Source organism: Gavialis gangeticus, unplaced genomic scaffold, assembly GCF_001723915.1.
Source record: "Gavialis gangeticus isolate Ggan-Ray unplaced genomic scaffold, GavGan_comp1, whole genome shotgun sequence".
In the NCBI taxonomy this organism is placed as follows: Eukaryota; Metazoa; Chordata; order Crocodylia; family Gavialidae; genus Gavialis; species Gavialis gangeticus.
This window is the reverse complement of record NW_017729030.1, coordinates 62,551,618-62,575,025: the sequence shown is the minus strand read 5'-3', so window position 1 is coordinate 62,575,025 and position 23,408 is coordinate 62,551,618. Positions and strand designations below refer to the sequence as shown.

Below are 23,408 nucleotides of genomic sequence, written 5' to 3'. Positions count from 1 at the left end.
ATTGCCAATGTATAACAACTTGATTGAGCCCCCAAACCTCTAGGCAATGCAACTATGGGCCCGAAGCTACTGCTTGTTCTGTTAACTAATTTCACATAGATGAGATCAAGATGGGTGGAGTTATAGGAAATCTGAAGGGTAGGATTAGGATTCAGAATTTTCTTGATTAAAGTAGAGAAATGGTCTGAAATTAATCAAGTGGAATTTAATAAAGAAAAGGGTAAAGTCCTAGACTTAAGAGGGAAGAATCACATGCATAAATACAGCCTGGGGAGCTGCAGACTAGGCTGCAGCACTGTCAAAAATGTGTTGGAGGAGGCTGAGGGGTATAATGGATTGTAAGCTGAATGTGAGTCAACAGTATGCTCTTATTGCACAAGCCAATAGCTCTGGTTATAAAAAAGGTGATAATAGATTATTTTTTTTGCCTGCAAGAGACTGGAAAAAGAGCAAGGAAAATTTAGGTAGGATATTATGAAGGATTTTCTCATTATGAAGATGGTTAAGCATTGGAAGGCTATCTAGAGAGGTTCTCAAATCTCCATGCTTGAAAGTTTCTAAGCATAGATTAAACACACCCTAGCATGGTTTGGTAGGGATGATCCTGCCTTTAGCAAGAAGTTGGAATAGATGAACTCATGAGGTCTCTCTCAACCCTACTTTTCTAAGATTTATATATGCAGTCATAGGTCTTTTAAAGACTTCTTCCTTACAGGCCAAACATCCCAGAGATCTCTTATATAAATACAAAATTAAAATGGTTTTATTTTTATCAAACAGTCCCATTCCTATTTTACTATGCTTTATCTTTATATTAATTATTTAGGAACGTATTTCATTCAATTCCATTGCCACACAGGAATTAACAGAAACCGAATATTAGCTGTTGAGAAGAATTTTGTGGTACCTGAAATTGGGTCAGGCTTGCTGGTTTCCCAGCTTAGTGTTAAGCCTCCTTCAAATTCTTTGAAGTTTGCAGGCATTTAGTAAACCTGTTTTAACTTTCTGGTATATGTGAGATGGGTTAGTGTGTAGAAATTGCAATAAACATGGTGATTTGTTCTCCTCCTCCACCTCCTTCTTCAGTAAAAACTTGGTTATTTTGCTGAATTTGTGGTTCAAAAGATGCTCTGCAGTGAAAATTGAAGGGTATGGAGTTAATGAAAATAAAATAAAATATTTGGCACAAATGCCTGGAAATTGAAGTAAACCATGTTTACATAGTTTTAGTCTTGAGGTGAACATTAGTTCCTAGTAGGGTACTTTCTAGATGCTTGTGAAACCACCTGGCTTCACAACACACAGGCACAGTAATCAGATAAGTGACCTCTATGGCCACCAGCACTTGTAAGCTGCTTTAACTACACAGGATTATCTCTAAATAAACAAACTGTTTGAGAGTAAGAATGGACAAGCCATTTTGCATGGGATTGAAATGAATCTGCTCTCATTGTTTGTTAGAAATATTGCAATCTCCCACATTTATCCACAGCATTTCTACAGCTGCAGTGTACCACCAAGTCATCTACCTCATTCAGGCCATGCCTCTACATCGTCAAGCATGGTAAGAGCTCTTGAAAACCTGGCCCAGCTGCTCACCTTCCAAACATTACAGTGTTGCCTGTATTGCTTTGCACCAATTGTACCATTCATATAGCACAGTATGTGATGCTGAAATGGATTACAAAGGAAGTAAGTATCCTTAAGCCTGTTCTGCAGATGTGGAAACTGAGGATGAAAGAAGTTCAGTGACTTTCTTAAGATCACCTAGCAGGATACTACCAGTATTGAGAGTATGACTCATGTCCCTGGAGCCCTACCCAAGGGTTTTGTCCATGGAGCAATAGTGCCTCTAGAATGCTACCAACTTAGATTGACACAAAGGGAAATGATGGAGCCACAGTCTGCCCAAGAGGCAAGAAGGTCAGACAGCTGCATGCCCAGGGCAGTGATGACCTAAGACTTAGTAGTGCCTCTGATTTTTCTTATGAAGAGACAGCTCTGCATGGTCAGAAAACTGAAGGAGGGAGTCTTGGAGCCTGAAGACTGACTGAGGACAGATTAAATGCCCTAATAACTATTAGCTGGAAGAGTGATTTGTGCCTAAAGGCATCTCCTAAAGGACCAGTGGAGCCATTGTGGACTTTGAAGGATGCATCTCTGGGGCTATATAGATACTTGAAAGAGACTTGGGTAGCACCAGCTGGAGGATAGGGCAAAATAAAGAGGGGCTCTGGGAACTGGGGTAACAGGTGGCAGCAGAGGAACTACCTATCAAACATCTCAGGCTGCCCAAGGTTGCATGGGGTATGAAGAGACCTTCGCATCTTGAAAGATCCGTGACTTTGGTGACACTTAATAAGCAGCCACATGAAAGATGCTGCTCCCATCCAAAGGGACTTGGGTTACTGGTAGCTCTCTAAGAAAGGAGGAAGAGCAGGATAGGGCAAGATCAAGATAGTGCTGATCAGCACCAGGACTACAGGTGTTTCTTGTGGGAAGGCTGTGTGTGGAAGGAAATTGCAGCAGTGGATGCTCAGGTGTGAAACTCAGCCAGGAAGTAAAACTGAGATGAGATAGAAGTCACTTGGTCTTTTCTTGTCCCTGAAAGGACCAGTGACAGAATAGAGGGGAGAGCACACACGTATTCCTTGCTGGAAGCTTCTTCAAAGCTTCTGATGTGGTGCTGTGTCTAAGCTGGGGATCCTCTTGGAGAAAGGTGGCCCAGGGTAAAGGTGATGACCTGGAGCCTGGAAATCCCAGGTTCTATTCACTGCCTTGCCACTGACATCCTGTGTGTCCTTGAGCAAATTGCTTAGTTTCGTGCTGTGGCTTCCATGGAGAAAGTGTGCTTGTCATAGGATCCACCAATTACCAGTACTCAGTGGTTCCTCCAATACTAATGCTACACTGGGAAGAAAAACATCAGTGTTTATATGTTGCTTTCTGTTTTCTAATTACTTGTATTATGACAACTTCTAGAATCCACAGGGCCTCCTTGTGTAATGTGTCTACCAATAGACAGTTCCTTGTCCAAAACAGCTTATAGTCCAAGTAAAAAAAGATTGTGTGAAGAAAAATGGAAATAGAGGGAAACTGACTTGTTGTAGGTCATTGGTTTAACTGAGAATAAAACCTTGGTCCCCCGAATCCCCATCATATGCCCTTCTAACCCATGCTGCTTGTCTTTTAGCTCCATTTCTTTGTGGAATATGCAGGCTATGTAATGTGGATATTGCTACCACTGAATGGAAGGGATGTCATGGCAGTTCTGCATCAGCTGCTTATTTACAGATGATACATGAACCTCAAAGTGTTGGACTTCTGGGAGACAAAATTCTTAGACGCTCCTTACTGCAGCCAGTATTCAGCTTGGTCTGGTTTTTTGTTTGTTTGTTTGTTTGTTTTGTTTTTGTTTGTTTTTTGTTTGTTTTTTTGCATACATTAATATTTTGCTTGATCTCAATGAGAAGCTTTCTGTATTAGCCATGTTATTGTCCCTGTGACAACTTGCTGGAGGAGCAGGTGGAGAGCTTGCAGAAGAAACTTTTAAAAAAATTCTACCCCAGAGTAGTAGAAACCCATCTGTTAGGTTATGGAGGTTGCATTTCATTTTCTAATCCAGGGTTAAACAAATTTATCACTGGAAATGAATGAGAGTGAAGGACACTGAGAGTCCTGTCCCCCCGCCTCCCCTGCCGCAGGAAGGTTGCGGGTTACTTGGAATACAGTCCCCAGTATGACAGTCAGTTTTAATTTCTTTGAGTGAACAATCTTTCCTCTTTGACACTTTTCTGTTGAAAAATATGATGCAATATGATTGAGATGAAACAGTTAGCTTCAGCCTCAACTGACACTACATCCTTGCTTGTTTTGTTGTTTTTATCCTGTTTTAGATTAAGTCTCCAGTCCCCTGCTTTCTTACCCTTATACCTACCATGCCATTTTTTCACTTTTATGGGTGTTCAGATGTACATGACTTGTACAGCTACTACTATACATATTTATTTATAATTTGCTGCAGCCCAGATCTTCAGCTTCCATTTCATGGAAGTAAATGGCTAGATCTTCAAATAATGAGAGCCGGAATTTTGAAAGACTGTCTCTGTTTTGATTACAGGATGGTCTACATGCAGCATACTGCATTTGTGCATCACCTGGCACCATTTAACTGAAGCGCTGAGTGTTTGAAGAGAATGTGTAATAAGGAAAATATTTTGATCTCCAATTCACAGGTGAGTAACTGAGACACAAAGAATAAAGGCATTGTTCTGAACAGCTCAGAGCATCTGTCTGTCTGCTTCTGCTGAATTCTCTTAAATTGAGTTACTCCAGTGCAGAGTGCTTTTGAAACTGTCCTCTAGTTTCTTGCCCAAGATCACACAAGGACATATGTTTTTCAATTCATTGTTCAATACCTTGAGCCAGAAGACCACCTTGGTATTGATATGATGCACCATTACTGCTCAAATGAGATGCTTGTATCTTTTACAGGGGACAAGTATACTGTGGAATGAATGCATAATAAAAATGAGAAACTTATTAGGGCAAACCCATTTTTGGATCTGATTGATCTAGTTAAAGATTGAAGTAGGGGAGGATGTTGAAGGGATTAATCAATTTCAGTGAACAAAAATGCAAGACAATATTGGTGAAGTTGATGAAAAGATGGGTCTATATTTAAAGAACTTGGTATTCAGAACACGTATTATGACTCATTATGCAGAGAAAATTATTACTGCCCATTAAAGAATTAGCTTTCATACAAAATGGAAAAGTTGATTAGTGTACCTCAGAGTGGCTAGCTTCTAAAATTATAAAATTAATGAATGTATGAAATATTTAATTTCACACATAAATATCTGTGAATGGAAATTAATTAGTGCATGCAATAAAACTCATTTATTGCACATATCGGATCAAATATTAAACATGTGCTGAAATAAAAATGTGGGTATTTTTGTAGCTTGCATATAATTGTTCTGGATTTCTGCTCAACTTTTTGCTGCTGTTGTTATATAACAAAACAGAGACCAACACCTGTAACCTACAAAAAAGAAGGGTGGTTTAAAAAAATATCCTGACAAAGGTTCTGAGAGGAAGACCCCCAGTCCATGAACACCAGTGTTTCTAGTAATCATCCTTGCTTGTTGCCACTGAGGCCATTTACATAAGGAAAGCTATGAACGTGCTTGTGTTTAAAGATATGGGGCCAGGTTTACATTTTGTATTTAATCACTTAATCTGTCTGAATCCTGTTTGGATAATACAATCACGTGTTGTTTCAAAGTAGCTGCATTTAATGACGATGTTTGTATCAGGTAGCAATGTTTAGGAATGACACAGATGTTATGCTACAACTTATGGTTATATTAGCAATATTATAACTTACGCTCTGTTTATATATCAATCCCTAGAATATTCATGCTAAATTTTGTAGATTTTGCCAACTTTTCCATAAAACTTCTGATGCACCTGTCTCTGGTGCTTGTTTTGCCACTGAAAGAATTGTCCTTTTGTTGGAGCTAGAAGGTCAAAAAAAATGTGCAAAGCTTACAGAATAATTGTGATGTTGCTACAATATCTACAGCAATGATGACAACAACAATTGTAATACAAAACAAAAGAATGTACAAACGGTACCTAGCAGAAAGCAGTTTGGAGCTCAGGGTTTTCCCATGTTGGGGTGCAGAATGATTTGATGCTGTGATTTTGGTAAAGCTAGATGTTACTTAGAGAATCTAGGGATAAGATAGTATAACCTTTACTAGAGCCCTCTAGTGGTGTTTTGTAGTGTTTTGTGATTTAGAATATACCAGAAACTACTTTGAGCAAACCTACAGATGAAGGCATGATATGTTTGCACATGTCTTGTTAGTAAGCTTACTTGGGACTTAGCTGCTGCCTCTGTGGTTCTGTTGTGGTGGTGTCTTTTCATTTGCCATTGTTGTTGTATAAAAAGCAAAGAAAGGTCTAAGGGGAAACAGAAATGGGAACTGCAGTCTGCAGCTACTGAGACTACAAGGAAAAAGCTCAGTTGTTGAGAAAAACAAGGTTACAAGATGTCCTTCTGCTTGGGGGAAATGGGTTCATACTTGTTATTAACATAACAGAGGAGATAAAGTTTGCATTTTTGCTGAGGAATGGGTGCTAAACTTCTATAACCTGTGTAACTCAACAGCTCCTATTAAGCTTGCAGATGAACCATTTGACACATCTATTCCTAACCCCCCTGGCAAATGCAGAATGTTTTTGCTTTCTATAAAGCGAATCAAAGGAAATGAAACATTTTCTGAATATGTGGCTGATTTAAGAAAATTAACAGACCATTGCCAATTTGGAGGCATACAAAATGAAGCAATCCAAAAACAATTGACAGAAGTTGATTTGGTTCAAAAATGTGCACCGACTCCACTGTATCTGTGGAGATAGTTACAAAAGATGCTAGAGACCTACCAGTGCACTAAATAAGTCTGTGCTGCAGAATCTAGGCCTTGTAGCTGCTAGATGGACAACAGGTATTTGCTGTCAGTGCACTAAACTGTATGTCCAAGGACAGACTCTGTGCAAACACCAACTGCAGTGCACAGAAAAAAAAATGTATGTCACTGCAAAAAAGCTCAACAGCCATCTCACAAGGGCCGTACATGAGGATTCCAGGTGTTAACATGGAGTCTGGGGAATGCTATCACCGGTCTACAAAATTTACATTTAGGAAAAATATATTATATGACTTAATTTGCTTTAAAAGGGGAAGGAGTGATATATAGTTGAACCTGATGCAAGGTCTGCAGTTTTCTACATTTTCACAGGGTTATCAAAAAGCTGTTTGAAAGTGACATAGTAGAAGATTTTAGTACCACTAAAAATATTTACAGAGGAAATCTGCATTCCCCTAAGAGCTTTTTCAGTAAAGGTAACACAGCTATAAATAGCATATGCTAAAACTTGGTGTTGTGAAACAAGGAGAGCTATGAATTATTTGGTAATGAAGTTGAAAGAGTCAAATGCAGTACTAAAATACAAAATCTTTGCAGGCTTCAAGAAAATAACCTGAACTTTTTAAAACAAGTTAACCAATGTGTTTTGGGAAGGTGCTAGAACCTCAAAGAGCAAAATCTATGCTTGTAAACAGAGAAATTCCTATGTTTTTGAAAGTCTGTCTACTAACTTTTTTACAATACAGCAACTTATGTCTTTACAGGATTCTTGGATTAGCTCCAGAGTCAATGCATGTGAACAGGAGTGAATGGAGCACCTTAGTGTGCCAATAATAAAGAAGTTGGGGGTTGTTCTTATCTCTGACTTTCAAGGCTACTTTTGACCTGATATGGTATATAGATTGACATCATTTATGGAGAGACAAGGATCTATTTTGCCTTGTTAGCTGATAGCAAGTGTTTCTTCAAGACTCACTTAGCCACACGGCTCTTCTACAAATAGAGAGTGAATGCCAGGATAAGAGGTAACTCAAACAAGGCTTATTTTGATGTAAAAAGTAAGTGTTTGATATAGCATTGGCATCTGCTTTTTGGCAGCAAGCTGTGACTGGGAACAACAGGACATTCCTAGCACTCAGTATTACTGGGATGATCTGTTGGCCACGGGAGATAGTGATGACTGAAAACTTGAGGAACTCCAAATGGTGTTTGGGAGGCTGGATGAATGCAAGCAGAGAGCGAAAAAAGCATATGTGAATGTTTCAGTTTCTGTTATACTGCAACAAGACTGACAATGACTTTTACAATGTCAATTTGCTTAATGTACAAGAATGCTAATAATTATTCTTAAGGTATTCCCATCACAAAATGTTCTATTTAGAGGATGGGCTGATGCAACCATATTCTCTTGCATAATACATCTATTCTTTTGTTCTCTGAACAAACTATTTCACAATAGACAGACATATTTTTTTTTACCTTTGGTTGCAAGGCTTTTGATGAAGCCCTAGCACCAAAAATGTCCTTTTCCATGGCAGTGCCCCTATGCCTTTCAAGGTAGCTTGTGATACTTCTCCATTTTAAATAGAAGCAATGACATAATGTATGGTAGAAACTTCTATTACAAGACTTCTTACTTTTCTTTCTAGGTCTTTTTCCTAGAAAAACACACCTATGCTTAAATTGATAGAGGGGCTCCAAGTTAAATGTGGGGAATTAAAAAGCTTCAACAATATTTGTATGGGAAACTCTTTACTCTGATGAAGATTATAAACCAATAATCTGAATTTCTGACTGAAAGAAAGAATCATTGATAATGGTTGTGGCATGATTGCAGAGATGGGAGAATATTTTATGTTATGATACAAATGCCAACCAACACAAGATTGCAGAAGGTTTGTTAAGCCTATTGCAAAAAATGGCAGGAAAACATGAAGAAGTGGAGCCAGAGATATCCAATATGTTCCATATGGCACAAATTGAATGCTTCCCTTGCCTATGCTATAATACAGCACAAAACCACACAGGATATACTGTTGGTTAATGAATTGATCTTACAATTAATGACTAGGTCTATGTGATCAAACATTGGTTTCTGGCATTAAGGTTGACTAATATGTAGCTCTACAGTGATTATTTTTATGATGCTTAGGCTGTGCATTCTTCAAGAACCGTATGAAGGCCTTTTGGGTAACTGGGTTAATAAATAAGAAATTAACTAAACTCCAGAATTGTCCCTCCTTCCCTTTGCTAGAAGGTTTGTGTGATGGCTATGGATTGACACACAAATGAAGAAGGTTGTTGGCAAATGTGGTAAAAATCTAAACATAATCCATTGCCTCTTTAGAAATGGCTAACTCCCCATTGATAGTGAATCTACTGTGGGTGTCTTTGGGACACATGTTTTAGCCACAGTAGATGCTTGCTCTAAATACCCTGAAGAATTCACCTAATTCATTGCAAAAGGCATATGCTCTAAGGCTAAGCTCCTGAACCAATTAAGGGGCAATGGAGCACAATTCATATGAAACAAGTTTTTCATTGTTTGCCCCCCAAAAGCAATATAACTAATTTTACATCAGTTTGTTGCCCTTGTACCAAAACCTGTCTAGTTGAACAGATTTTCCAAACATCAAAGAATGATTTGTACTAGGAATTTGGGAAAAAATACCATGCAAACACAATAATGAAAGCTTTCTGTTGGCCTGGTCCAACACTAGCTGAACTGCAACTTGGATACCACCAGTGTTGTCTATGGGACTCAATTAAGTGTTTCATCTCAACTCATTAAAACTGGATCCAGAGAGGGATGGTATAAATAAATAGTATGCTTAAATGGCTGAATAATTACACCTACCAGTGTAGATTTTACTGGAGAGGAAAAATCTTAGTAAAAGACTAATGAGAATTCAAAGAGACATAGAGCAAAGATTAGAGCTGGGCAAGAAATACCTTTCATGTCTTGCAAAACATTTTTGAGAGCTCAGAAATGGTCTCTTTCTGCATCTGAATGAACCCAAGACCTTTTGAATTGTAACCCTTCTGCTAAGATACCAGTTGGCAGCAAAAAAAAGGGCCACGTTCAAATTTTGGGGTACCTGTGGCTCAAGCCCCTATCCAGAAAATCTGGGAACACTAAATTTTCTGGGACATCCCATGTAAGCAAAACCCCCTTTCTTGCAAGCAGTATAAACACACACAAACCCAAATTTATTACAGAGAATAAAAGAAAAGAAAACATTAAATATAATTTTAAAACACTACCAACTACAGAGCTAAGTCTATAGGTGGCACCTCTTAGGGAAGCTTCGCCCATACCCAGGTAGTCTGGGACTCGGGGCTTTCCAACAAGTGGTTCTGGGGCCTGCACCCCTCTACCTGCCCTTCAGTAATGGGCTGGAGAGGGTGGCCGACATCAGAGAGTCCTGAACTGCTCCTTGGGTTCACTACACTGCAGGTAGCTTCTTGAGAGTGGGGGTCCTGCCTTGCAAGGGGCCCCTCATTGCTCCTGGAGAAGTGGTAGAGTGCTGATCTTTGCTTCTGCAGAGTCCAGCCAGGGAGCACCACAGGCCAATCTTTCTCCCAATCCATCTGCTGCTTCTGACCAGTGAGGCCAGAGGATTTTATATACTTTGCCCAGATACAGGCTCCAGCTTGCCATATACTAAGCCATCTCATCCACATAAAAAACACAATATACAACAACCAAAAGAACACACTTTACCATACATAACCCCAAATGTGTGTGGGTATTACAGAAGTTTTTAAACAAAAGTCACAGGAATACTTGTTTTTAAATGACCAACAGTCTAGGGAATGCCATCCTGGAGTTGGGAAAACATTCTTAACTGAGGTTTTGCCAAATATGTTAAATTATTATAAAAACGTTTGTACTGACCAGCCCAACATTTTTCTACAAAGAATTCCTTACTGGTTTTAGTAATTATATCACTGATCTATTTCATCCTCCATCTGAGAAAAGAGGTATCATTCATGAGAAGGAAGAGATATGTAGACCAGCTTTTAAACACAAGTGTCGTAGCTCTGCGCCAGTTGAAAATACTGGGTGCTTGTTCATGTGATGGGTTTTAGTTTTTAGGGTTGCATTCTATGCTCTCGAAATTGAAATGGTGAGTTTTTAATTGAAACAGTGGGTATTTGTTTTTCATATACATTATTGTCCTGGTGGCTGCAGTGAGGGGCCCAATCTTTTTGTTTGTTTGTTTTTTTGGCAGAGCCTTCTGACCTCTCCTGCAGCTTGGAGGAGGGGGAGCATTAATCTGTGTTGTTAATCTGTCATCTTGCCCCTGGCCGCAAAAGAGGCAGGCAGGCTTTGCAGAAAAAAAGGATAAGGTCCCTTGCTGTTTCTGCCTTCAGCAGGCTTCTGCAGCTGGCAGGATGCCTGGGGCCACCCAGAAATGGGCTGTCATGCCCGTGGAGTAGCAAAGGAAGGTGGCTGGGTGTGCTGGAGGCTGGAAAAGGTGGGGATGGTGCGCGGAGCGCTGGAAACCTGGGCTGGTTTGGGGAAGCTATCAGCCCAGCCTGGCTGCCTAATGACTGCAGCATTGCAATGTTGCACATTAAACTGTATTGAGATGTAGTGTAGTTTCCAATGATGCAGACTCTTTTAAAACACCAAAAACTTGTGTATGTGTAATATGTGATGCCATTAAACCAAACAAAGGGAAATTTTCGTTCACATGTACATCGTGACTTTGTCACCTGTACAAACACCCACTGAACCTACAATGCAATTGCAAATAATGACTTCTCTTGCCAGGATGCCTTTTGGTCTTGTTTCCATTAAAAGTGACCTAATACTGTAGAGTACAGTGGCATTATGTTCCCAGTGTGGCCATAAGAGGAAGTGCAAACACTGGCTGCTTTGACATCTGCAGGATATTAGCCAGCCATTACATCACCCACCTTGAAAAGCTAACTTTTATCATAGTATTTAGGATCAGAAGGGACCTAAACAGATCATCAGGTCTGACCCCCTGCCCCAGGCAGGAACGGGTGCCGGGATCATATCACCCCAGCCAAATATCTGTCCAGCCTTCTCTTGAAGACCCCAAGGTAGGAGAGAGCACCACCTCCCTTGGGAGCCCATTCCAGAGCCTGGCAGTCCTAACTGTAAAGTAAACATTTTAGCAAGTTGTGTAACAAGGGATATTTTTATTTGTAACTTTATTGTCCTCACACTTCTCTGTTATTGTAAACGTGGTACATAAGGATACAGTAGAACTCCTTTACATTAATTGTAAGTCCTCGAGTAGTTCTCCATGTAATGGAGGCAGCCAGGAAGAAGTCAGAGCAGTAAAGTCTATGCATCTAGGCCTGGCATGGTCATGTGAAGACCATAAATTCTTTTTTTGTACCAACTGTTCCTATGTTAGTCTTCAGAAGCTGTTTCTTAAAGTGCAGAGATTCTTTTTCCTCTTTTTTTTCTCAGCGCCATTAAGAGCCTTTTGTATTGACTGTTAGTCCTTCACAGTTAATTGATAGTTTTTGGGGATTTCTTTTAAACCATGTGCATTAAAGAAATAATATCAGCAACCAGGATGTTAATCCTCCAGATCATTAAAAACATTAGGGCTAATCTAGGATTTGGGTCCAAAGTCTTAAAGTAGTAAATTATATAATCATTCTATCCCACAGAGGGAACAGAATATCACCCACTTCTCTATAAATGCAGCTGTTCTGAGGTGAGGAAAGCAATGGTAATTCTCTTGAGGCATTTATTAAACTAAAGGGAACAAAGTCTTCTGTAATGCAAGTGGATGCAATTGCCATGGAACACTGAAGGAGATGGGCTGGTTTGACCTAGCACTGGATCAGGCCCGAGGTATTTATAACAGAGCTGGGGGATCCAATGTTTATGGCCTTGTATCAGATAGAACCTGATATGGCCTAATCCTGAAACCCTTGCTTTTTGATTTGCCCTTGCAAAAGGCGAGGCCCCAGTGAACTCAGATGTCAACTGCATGAAAGATTCAGCAGACTAAACCCTGCATTCTGTTAGCTGATTGTCTGCACAGATACCAGTGGTCTTAGGGATTTGCTTTGTGGCAGAGATTTTAATTGATGATGATGATTAATGATCTGATGTGTATAAATAGATTTATTTATTGAAAGGTTAATTTCCCCATCTTTTAGAGCTAAAACAGGTGACTTACCCTCTTTCTTTCTGTTGGGTCTTTTTTCATTTTGTAGGTAGATAGGGAGGTGTAGGCACTGATGGTATCAACTTCTCTGAAACTCACCTTTAGCAAAGGCAATCAGTAAGGTAAATAAAATAGCAAAAAGTTGTATTAGATTGGCCAGATAAATAATACCACAAAGCAATTGTATATTGTAGTGACAGAATACATGGAAAATAATCATACAAATTAAGAGTAGGATCTCACATTGAATTTCTTACTGAAACATAGCTCCTCTTTCTAACCAGTGGAACTGTTTCCTGGAAGAAGCCTCTCCTTGCAATACTGGGATAGCTTCAGGCTTGCCTCTTGCAGAGGATGGAACATATAGTTTTATGTAAACCATAGGTTATCTCTCATAAGCTGCAAGCTCTTCTGGAGCTGCAAAGCCTGGACTGAGACAAGTGGAACTAAGGTTTACTGGGCTAAGGCGTTATCTCAAGGGGAAACCTTAGCTTGTTCTCCATGGACAAGAAGTAGAATAGTGGAGAGAGGTGGAAGCTGAAGGTTACCCAGACAGTAAAACCACCATGGTTCACAACTGTACCTGACTATAATAGCTGAAAGTCCCAACTGAGAACAGGGCTCAATTGCATGAGGTGCTACATAATACAGCTGGGGTACAGGTCATCCTAAGGATAGGAATCTTTAGTCAATATATGCCTTACCCAGCATTTCTTAGGTACCATAACCTTATCTACTTGTATATATTCCTTAGTTCTTGGGGAGCATGTCTATATCATCCTGAGGACTTCCTCCCCTCTGATACACATCTCTCTTTCAGGACAGGTTGTATTCCCAATTTATAATTTTATCTGAGAAATGTAGGAATATTTACATCTTCTCAGACCTATAGATTGCTAATCCAGTTTCCTTGGCTACCAATTATTCAAGGGAGATATAGATTCTGTCATTCCATTCAGAGTGAAAAATATCAACCTATGCATGATATTCTTTTCAAGTGTTTGTCTCCTGAGAATAGATGTCCCTTACTGAGGGTTTCCCCTTTGAAATGTAAACCATACTTGTTTGGGATTGGTGCCTCTACCCAAATACATAGTGCCATCTTTCTGGCTAGTCAATAAATACAGTAACTCTGGGTGCATCTTTCACAGAGTGGAATTCTCTCTGAAGTGTGAATAGCTATGTCTGGTCTGTGGATGTGTCTGACATTTCAGAAACATTCATTCCACTGACTATTTCCAGTCATACTATCAAAATATAAAAATGAATTCATCTAAAATACCAAGGTTCATACAAATGTAAACATGATAAATCTAAACATATCTTGAAATTAGCTATAATAGAGACAAAACTCTACATTAGTAAATCTATTTCAGGAAAATAGCTATTCAGGACATAAGTCAATCCTACAACTGGGTGAGTTCATGGCACGTACACAGTGTTACAGGGAAGATGCCCATTTATAGTAAGCAACTCGATGATTTTGGTCAGGAAGAGAACTTTGGGAAGATGTTCTTGTATGTATGTATGTATGATTGCCTTTTCTTCTAGCTCAGTCCCCTAGTGCTTTTACAAACCCCAGAATATCCACAGGAGAAAAGGCTTGAAAGACACAAGCCCCTGTGGATGATCTGGTTCTGCTTACCAGGGATGCCACCTCTTTCTGTCAAGCAGCAAGGCCTTTGTTTCTTTCCCTTCTGTTACTAGATTTACCCATCACCTTGGGGTGTGCTCATTTATTAGGGATATGTTTCTAGGGTTTTGGTAATTCTACCAATGTGCTGCTTGTGTTACCTGTGTTTCTATACGGAGCTGTATATCTCCCTTTTGCAAGTCCTCACCCACAATAGAGCTATCTTGCAGGACTCAGTTTCAAGGCAGCTGGGTTCCTCCAGTCACCAAATCAGTCATACACACAGACACACAGATTAACATGACATGCCTGACCCGGCTGGGTTGATCAGCATGGACAGGCTGACACCCTCATATGCCAAGAATCAGTTCATCAGAGCAACAATAAACTGCAGTCAGACACAAGCACACAGGTAAACAGAATACCTTTGAATCTGGCTGGGTGTCCAGATGACACCTTCATGGGCCAGCATTCAGTTCATTAGGGCATGTCTGAGCCAAACTGGGTCAATCAGCCTGTACAAGCTGATCCCCTTATGTGTTTCAAACTTAGCACATCCCAATCTTTAGCCTCTTGATGAGCACACCCCACAGTATTTTTGAACTTCACATGGGATCTTTAGTTTAGGTAAAAGAAGTGCTGCTGCAGAGCTAGTAGGGAAGGAAAGTAGAGAAGGAAAAATACTCCCAGTTACTACTAGTTTGACTATAAAAGTTATTCATTGCTAAATATATTAAATATATAATGGTACTAGTAGTAATAGACATGCAAAGGAAAACAAACTCAAACAATTACAATACTACCCTGGTTTCACTAAGTATTTGGGGAAACTTAGCTCAAGCTTAACTAATACAGTTCAGGTTCAGAAATGTATGCCTAGAGAGAAAAGAGAAGACAGAGAAAGAGAGAGAGTGCTGGGATCTCACTAGTCCAAGGCACTCGGATTTCAATGCTGACAGGTAAAGTTCTTAGCACAATCCTTGAAGGGAGATGATCTGTTTCCTCCAGCTTCTTCAAGAACAATAGTGGATGGTGTTAAAAAGACTTCCCCTCTTGAAGCACACACACTTTTGCTGCTTTTTTAAAGATTTTTATACCCTCAGTTCAGCTTCTTTCAAGCATTCTCAATAGTGTAAATCATTGTCTTTTCTCTTGACAAGGGGTTATCTGGTTTGGAACACCTCAACAAACTGATTGATAATCAGGAAAAACATAAGGTTAGGGAGTAACCAGACACTTAGGAGGCAGCTTGAAATTCCTATGGATAGCAGATATACTGCATGGGATATCTCATGGTTTCTTCAGAAACAATAGATAGCTTGCAGTATCAGGGTTTTGGATTTTTACTTGTTGTGAACAAGCCTCAGCTTAGCATGACTTTTCCAGATCTTACTATAGTCTTTTAACAGACTTAAAGCAATTATTGGAGCGTTCATAACCTTTGCGGGGTGGGGAGGATTTCCACCAGTCATCCCGGGAAAAGTACGACAACACTTGTGGTCAGGGCTCCAACAGGCTGGACGCTGCGATGAACCCTTTACCATGGTGCAAATGTTGCCCATACCCCCTCTGACTCAGTCTCTTTGCCTCAGCATTCCCTAACCCAGCAACAGAGTTTTAGTCAATCAAGTTTAAATAGGCCTCCCGTAGTGGGACCGGGGAATGTACGGCCGAGATGCCTATTAAACTTTACTTCTGCTTAGAGGTGTGTGTGTGTTTGGGGGGGCGGGGGAGAGGAAGTCCTTTGTAAATCCAGATTAGAACTGGTCTGATAAATGCTGAGCTGAGTGTATGTACATGTGGGTTGGTTAACATTTGGAGCACAGATTCCCCATCATGCAGTGCTCCCCTGCTTCTCTGATCCCAGAATTCACTGAAGTCTTTGCTTCAGGCTTTCTGTTCTCCATCTCCCATGTAAATGAGTTGTCATCTGGTTCCATCTCGGATGCAAATGAGACCTAGGGCAGTTGTTTCACTCTTGTCACCCTTATCTGGAGGGTTTTAGGTGCATCTCCCACTGCATCTTAATCAGTGTTTTGTTTAGGTAGAGGAGGGGAGGGAGGTGGAATTTTTTGCAAGTCAGACAGGCTGCATCCTATGCCAGGGTTCCCCAAGAACACAGGGCTGAGAGGCAACACTTCTGATCCAATTGCTTGCTCTTCTTTGATTCAAGTATGCCAGCTTCACTGCCCAACTTTTGGCATTACTTCTTTAAGCAAGCCTTCTTGTGCTGAAACTCCAGGTCACTGGTGGAACTGCATAGGAGAGGAGCTGTGATGGTTTGCTGCTCCCTGTTTGATGCTAAGTTTTGTTGCCATCCATAGTCCTTTGTTTCCACAGCATCCCTCTGTGAGAATCAGAAAATAATAATCTTTGTTGTGTCTTGTTAGGATGCATGAAATCTTGTTGCCAAAATTTATGCACAGTGTTATTGAACTGTATTTATAATGTCCTAAAATGCAATGCATTTTTTCATACAAGCCTTTTCCTTTTGCCACTCAATAGCCTTACTACGAGCACAGAAAATGTGAGAACTAGTTTATCATATCCAGCATTGTACTTCTGAAGCTTAAAGTCACTACCATGCATGATCTGATTAGCTTCCTGTTGATATCATCCAGCAGTGGCTTCATTCAGTGTTCATGGTTAATCAGATCTAACACACAAAATAAATCTTAGCAAGGGATGGTTAAATTCATCTCTTTCGGGGAACCAGCTGCCCTGCAGTTCTTGGCACATCTCAGATGCAGGTATTTTATCCACAACAAAATACAATTAGTGCATAAAATCTATGAATATGTTATGTAGCAGTATTAAAATTTGTTGTGGTCAGTGAAAAATGGTTTGATGTGGGGAGTCAGTAAAAACAGTATTTTCGTTGCAAAGATCTTTTGGAATTGCCAAGGCTTTAAAATGCATAAAAGACCTAGCTGTGATTTCCACCAATACCCAGGCTTTTGCTACCTCAGGATTAGGCTGTTGCAATGAACTTTTCTTGGGGCTGTGCTTTAAAAAACATATGGAGACTGTCTGGAATCTAGTGGTTCACTCACTGAATAGGCCAGATCACTGGAACTATATGACTGGTAGTCTCTGTAGTGTTGGTTATCACATCCCTAAATGGACTCTGCTTTCTGAGGAAACTCTCCTTTCCCACGCCCTGGGCCTTGCCCTTTGGCTGGAGACCCCCTCTGAGCTATGTGGTTGGGCCCTCCCCTTCAGGACTACAAGATATTGGAACTTTTATTTTCCCCTTTGGTCCAAAGTAGTCTGGATTTAATGCCTTTTTATCTGGAAGACACGTGCATGAGATGGTTCTGGAAAATGCTGAGGGTCTGCCTCAATGGCAGATAGGAAAACATTCCTGGGGCACTCATGATTTTAAAGCTGCCAAGATGGAATCTTATATATTGTACAGTCAATGGTGCTTGGGCACCTAAAAGTGCCTTTTCTAAGCTTTATTTTAAATCTAAGCAAGGTATTGAATTTTTTGTTTGTTGAATTTTTAATAGTTGCATGTGGGTGAGATTTTTAAAAACAGTGTTTAAATTCTGCTCCCTAGATGGATATTAAGAACAGACTTCCTTGGCTACTAATATTCTACTTAAAGCTACATTTTATACAAAACCAAAGACTGGACGTGTGTAGTGTTGTATCTGCCAAAGCAGTATTGCAATTTTGTCATTAAGGATACTGTAGTTTTCAATACGGGAGTAACATGTAAATTTAATTTGGCTTTTATTTGACTCCATTTTCATTAAGGGTCTCTCTTGTTGGCATGGCGAGGTGGGGATACAATGCAACCAGTCTGCTGTCACAAAACAGGAGGGTGGGATTCATGAAGGCCAGGTAGTGCGGGGAACCACATCTGCATTTCAGAGAGTAAAATTTCCTGGAGCCCTCGGTACAGTGCACAGGAGGTTTAGAAAGAGAACAGATTTCATAGATTTCATAGACATGTAGGCTGAAAGGGACCCCAGAGGATCATCGAGTCCAGCCCCCTGCCCTAGGGGCAGGAAGTCAGCAAGGATCATGGGTTCCCAGCAAGATAAGCATCCAAATGTGTCTTGAAGGTATTCAAAGTGGGTGCTTGAACTGCCTCCAGTGGCAATCTATTCCAAAGCTTGGGGGCTCGGACAGTAAAAAAGTTCTTTCTTATGTCCAGCCTGAATCAGTCATGGTGGAGTTTGTGACAGTTTGATCTTGTCATCCCTTGGAGAGCTCTGGTGAACAGATGTTACCCCAGATCCTGATGAGCACCCCTGATAAACTTATAGGTGGCAACCAGATCACCCCTGAGCCTGCATTTTTCTAGGCTGAAGAGTCCCATGGGTCTCAGCCTCTCATCATAAGGTCTGTTTTCTTGACCTCTGATCATGCACGTGGCTCTCCTCTGCACTCTCTCAAGCTTCTCCACATCCTTTTTGAATTGTGGAGCCCAAAACTGGATGCAGTACTCCAGCTGCGGCCTCACCAAGGCCGAGTACAATGGGAGAATGATGTCCTGGGATTTGCTTGAGAAGCATGTATGGATGCAAGCCAGCATTTTGCTCACTTTACTAGCCGCAGCATCACAATGAAAGCTCATGTTCATCTTATGGTCAATCATGACCTCCAAGTCCCTTTCATCTGTAGTGCTAGCCAGTGGAGCACTGCAAGCCTATAAGCATGCTGCAGGTTTTTCCTCCCAAGGTGGAGAACCTTGTGTTTTTTGATGTTGAACACCATCGGGTTCTCATCCGCCCATTTCACGAGCCTGTCAAGATCTGCCTGGATCACCCTCCTGTCTTCAGATGCGGGTGCTTTACCCCAGAGTTTGGTGTCACCAGCAAACTTGGCCAGCCCGCTTCCGACACCAATGTCCACATCATTGATAAAGATATTAAACAGTGTAAGCCCTTGGATACTTGGATTGTAAGTAGGGGAAGAACCATGGGGCTGTGCAAGTACAATCCACTCTGAGTGGTGTGTTGTTGTGTAATTATATCATGTGGCATCCCTAGTAAGCCCATTCTTAAAGTTGAACTGAACATTTGCATTTGCGAAAGGACTAAAATCTACAGGTAGTAACAAAGCACAAGTATGGTTCTGTGACATATTTGCAATGTGGAATGTAGAAAAACAGGTGTAAAAAGCCATGCAAAAAATTGAAAACTTGGGCCCACTATGTTAAATCCCTTTCTTTCACACTTCACTTACTGAATTTGGTCTCCAAACTTAGCATAATAACTCTTCAGAACAGTCTTTAACTTCTTCAGCTGTTGAATTTTCCATGCAATTTATGTAAACCATTCACTAAATTTTGCAAAAAAAAACATTTTAACATGTTCTTAGACTTTTAAATGTTGCCTCACAGTGGAAAGCAATGGAAGTTGAAGCAACCAGATTCCTAAATTGTTTAACACTTAGCAAAATTAATAAAAGATGAGGCATTCAGTTGCATGAAATCCATGCAATTATTGCCTGTGTTATTTTGCATTATGACAGCTCCTTAGAGGATTAAAAAAACCCCATCTTTATTAGAAATTATGGCATTACCTACCAATTACGGCAAATGTCAAAACCTCAGGTTAGAGTTCAGACTTGGGATGGAACAGAAATGTAGTTCCAACTAATTATTCACTTCTGGGTTTCTTGTCAGCTCTTGGATGTGGTTTGTTGCCATGTGGGAATTAGAAGGACATTATTTCAGGGAAATCCTTCTTGATGAGGTGAACATTAGAATATATCCTGAACCAAATTTGCTGAGCAACCTAGATCTTTTTTGACCCACAAAGTAATATATTCTCCTAGGAGAGAACCTGTGTTTGATATAAGTGGCAGGATAATGGACATTCACAAGGTACTGGGAAAATTAAGGGCTGGGACACTACTAACATAACTTGAAAAAGTCACATAGACTTTGTCATGGTTTCATTTTTACTAGTGTAAATTAGGAGTAATAGCCCTGAAATAAATGGAAACATGCCAAATTAAAACTAAGGCCAGATTAGAATTGGGCCCCAAGAGTGGTGCAACCTACTCCAGCTCTGTTGAATGGATCATATATTCATGAATCATCATAAAATCTGTCCTTCAGAGTATGACCTGACCTTTTCCTTCAGAATCTGTTTATGCAATATGTCACTTTCTTAAATACTAACTTATGGCTACAAGTAAATCGGACACACAGTTGTTAATTTGGTTCAATAAATCTAGTTGACATCATGTGACCCTAATCAAATTCCTCTCTGTAGTTTAAGAGGGGATAAAAAAAACTCTCAGTAGGGCCATCATAGCAGCTGGCTCCTCAGGGAGATGGGCTGAAACATAAAATGTTCATGGGCTTCCTTGTTATTAATGAGACAGATTACATAAAACAGGCAAATTGTGTTCACTTCTTTTCAGGTTGCTATTTAAGTGGCAATCACTGGTATACCTTAGAAGCATAACAGGTCTCGAATTTTAAAGTAATTTCATCCAAATTAAATTATCCAACTTAAAGCTACATTGGTTAGCACAGTTGAGAGCTGTAAGCAATCTTCTGTTTTAACACTGGAGAAAGGTAGCTTGCTTTTTGCCCTAACCACACTTGGAGTTTAATACAGTCTTATTCTCACTGAATCTGTAGTGTGTTAGATGTGCACATTTACAGCAAGTTCCTATCCAACTAGCAGCCAGTGGGTCACATATGGAGTTAAACTGAGGCCTCCAGACTACTTCTTGAGTGACTGCTGCTCCCCTTGGTCTCTCAGGCTTCCCCTCCCTCCTCTGACTTGTGCTTCCTGGATCTTTAGTGCCAATGACCCTCACACACAGACCCTATTCCACCTATTAGGTTCCACATTGCAATTCTATTCCACCCTGCTTAAGCCCCTGAAAACTTGATAACATGACTATTGTATTTTACAGCAACATCACTGTAGCTGTAAAACTAAGTCACAAAAAGGAGGAAGGAGAAGGGGAGAACCCCCTTTGCATCTTGGGTTGGCATTTTTTTAGGGAAGGTGGAATAGGATCAAACTGAAGTCCACTCAGGTGTCTAATAGGTGACTGGCCCTTGTTAGATCTTATGCTTTAAGCCAAAAAAAGGTTTTTTGGCTTAGTGGAGCAGTCACACTTTAAAGCTAAAATCCACTAGAGGCTTGGTGAGCAGGAGCAGAACTAGGACATAGGAGCAGGACTGGCTTGCTGCTCCCTCCAAGCAGTGTGGAGGGGATTTCCTCCCCCCCACACCTTTCCTCCCCCCCACACCTTTCCTTCCCCCATCCCAATGATTGCTGCAGCCCTGGGGATCACACACTCTGCCCCATGGGAGCAACAAGCTGGTCTTTCCCTAACATGTGCAGGGAGCTGAGGACACCCTACCTGGGCATAAGTAGCCTGGGTCTCTTGGCCAGCAGCAGGCAAAGGGGGTGGGAAGGGGGAATTCCTTCTGTACTTGCTACTTCCTAGAAACCTGGGTCTCCTTGCACTTATGTGGGGAAGGATGGGACAGGATCCTTTTGCACTCCCTGGGGTGGGGAGGTGGGCTCCAAAGGGGAAAAAAAAAGGATTGGACCCCTCAAAGTTGAAGTGACACCTGGCTGTTTGGCATCTTGTCCCCCTGTGCCCCTACTGGCCAGCGTCCTGGTCAACTGGGCACTGCCTGAGCTTCAAGGAGCCCAATCCTTTTTTTTCCCAGAGTTCAGACAGCGTCCACCCCTGTGCCACCACCAGCAGGAGCAGAGTGGGTCCGAGTGGTAACAGGAGACACTGCAGCCAATGGATGCTCTGGGTGTGTCTCTGACCAACAACCCCAGGGGGTGAGGTGTTGTGTGCTGCTACACTGTCCCATCTCACCCAGAGTCAGGAGGGGTTGCTGAATCCTGGAGATGCAGGACAATTTAAATTGAGTGGAATAGTTGTGAGAAGTACCCACACGGCAATAGGACAGGAATAAAATTAGGTGGATTGGAGATAGTCCTGCCCTGGAATGGCATAACTTTAAACCAAATAACAAGTGCTTTAAGTCACTTAAAGGTGTTAGTGTGCAGCCAGTCCAGAATCTGCCTAAACTTACTGTGTAACAAGGCCCTAAGATTTTAACTTTCTACTCTTAATCCATCGCTACCAGTGTCACATCTTACCCAGCAGTTCTGGGATGTCTTTCCATCAAATACCAATGAGGTAAAATATGATTAGTTGAGAGGAAGTGAAAAATTTCTTTATATTTTTACAAACTCTTTGGTTTTCATATATACAGTTCATATCCTGACAGAGAGAGGAAGACAAAAGTTTTGTTAAAGATTCAGTTAAGGGCTGAGAAAGTTTCCACTCCAGTCAGAGCACCTGAGCTAAAATCTGGATTAGTCTACATATGGCGAGTAGCACCATTCTTGTCTTTATCACTAAGGCCTATACCATGGGTGGCAACAGTGGGATATGTGTGTGCCATTGTTTATTCCTACTTCCCTCTTGCTTAATGCAGGCAGGGTCTCTCCAGGTCTTGCCACTTTCTAGGAACATGTTGCTGCTGTAGTGCTGTATAGAGTGGGGAGAGGCATGTACAGAGATTCCTGTTTATTAAGAAAATATATACAGCCATGATAGGGCTCCAGCTGTCTGTCTGTCTGTCTGTCAGTCAAACTATTTTTAAAACAGCAGTGACACTGGCATCCAGTTCATAGCATCATAGAAGTAGGGTCGGAAGGGACCTTGTAGATTTTCAAGTCCGACCCCCTGTCTGGGCAGGAGAAAAAACTGGACTCAAATGATTCCAGCCAGGTAGGCATCAAGCCTCCTCTTAAAGACCCCCAGGGTGGGAGCCAGCACCACTTCCCTTGGAAGTTGGTTCCAGATCCTGGCCGCCCTGACTGTGAAGTAGTTCTTACGGATGTCTAATCTAAACCTACTCTCCAACAACTTATGGCCATTATTCCTTGTTATGCCAGGGGGCACTAGGGGAAACAAGGCTTCTCCCAAACCCTTCTGGTCCCCCCTAGTGAGTTTATAGACAGTCACCCGGTCCCCCCTCAGCCTTGTCTTGTGAAGGCTGAACAGGTTCAGGTCCCGCAGTCTCTCATTGTAGGGTCTGCCCTGTTGTCCCCAGATCATGCGGGTGGCCCTCCTCTGGACCCTCTCCATGTTGTCCGCATCCCTCCTGAAATGGGGCGCACAGTACTGGACACAGTACTCCAGCTGTGGCCTGAC

General features: G+C 41.1%; 1 long non-coding RNA gene across 1 annotated transcript; it reads right to left on the bottom strand.

The window, feature by feature from the left end:
• Positions 1-2,307: 2,307 nt before the first annotated feature.
• Positions 2,308-15,267, bottom strand: LOC109301006. The gene is made up of 3 exons (XR_002098402.1): positions 15,164-15,267; positions 14,576-14,578; positions 2,308-2,319 (listed from the first exon to the last, which is right to left on the bottom strand). It is a non-coding gene; the product is annotated as an uncharacterized LOC109301006 (long non-coding RNA).
• Between the last annotated feature and the right edge of the window lie 8,141 nt (positions 15,268-23,408).